This window comes from Leopardus geoffroyi, chromosome D1, assembly GCF_018350155.1.
Source record: "Leopardus geoffroyi isolate Oge1 chromosome D1, O.geoffroyi_Oge1_pat1.0, whole genome shotgun sequence".
NCBI lineage: Eukaryota > Metazoa > Chordata > Mammalia > Carnivora > Felidae > Leopardus > Leopardus geoffroyi.
The window spans coordinates 91,903,246-91,904,065 of NC_059329.1; the positions used below are offsets into that span (position 1 = coordinate 91,903,246).

At 40.7% G+C, this 820-nt stretch overlaps 1 pseudogene; it reads left to right on the forward strand.

Annotated features, from left to right (window-relative positions):
* Positions 1-415: 415 nt before the first annotated feature.
* On the forward strand, positions 416-516 carry LOC123602780 (annotated as a pseudogene).
* The last annotated feature ends 304 nt before the right edge of the window (positions 517-820 follow it).

Here is an 820-nt window from a genome sequence, read left to right on the forward strand (position 1 = left end):
GCAAGACCAAGAAATATATGTGTATACTAAAAATACATTAAAAAGTGAGCTAACGGGGCGCCTGGGTGGCGCAGTCGTTAAGCGTCCGACTTCAGCCAGGTCACGATCTCGCCGTCCGTGAGTTCGAGCCCCGCGTCGGGCTCTGGGCTGATGGCTCAGAGCCTGGAGCCTGTTTCCGATTCTGTGTCTCCCTCTCTCTCTGCCCCTCCCCCGTTCGTGCTCCGTCTCTCTCTGTCCCAAAAATAAATAAAGGTTGAAAAAAAAAATTAAAAAAAAAAAAAGCGAGCTAACATTAAACAAATTGACTATACCTTACCACTTGGTGGTGACAAGTGGATAAGAAAAAGGCATAAATATCTAGATTCAAGTTGTTGGTAATGTTTTAACTTGACACACAGTAATTTCACCAAAATCAGTGCTCGCTTTGGCAGTACATATACTAAAATTGGAACAATACAGAGAAAATTAGCATGGCCCCTGTGCACCAATATCCATTATATTATTAAAAATAATTATATAAGGGCGCCTGGGTGGCTCAGTCAGTTGAGTGTCCGACTTTGGCTCAGGTCATAATCCCACAGTTTGTGAGTTCAAGCCCCGCATCAGGCTCTGTGCTGACAGCTCAGAGCCTGGAGCCTGCTTTGGATTCTGTGTCTCCCTTTCTCTCTGCCCCCTGCCTTGCACTTAGTCTGTGTCTCTGTCTCTCAAAAATAAATAAACATTAAAAAAATAAATAATAATTAGATAAATATATATTTAACATCATAGTGTATATATTCAAGTTAACATTTGAATAAATATACATATAAATTAAAAATTG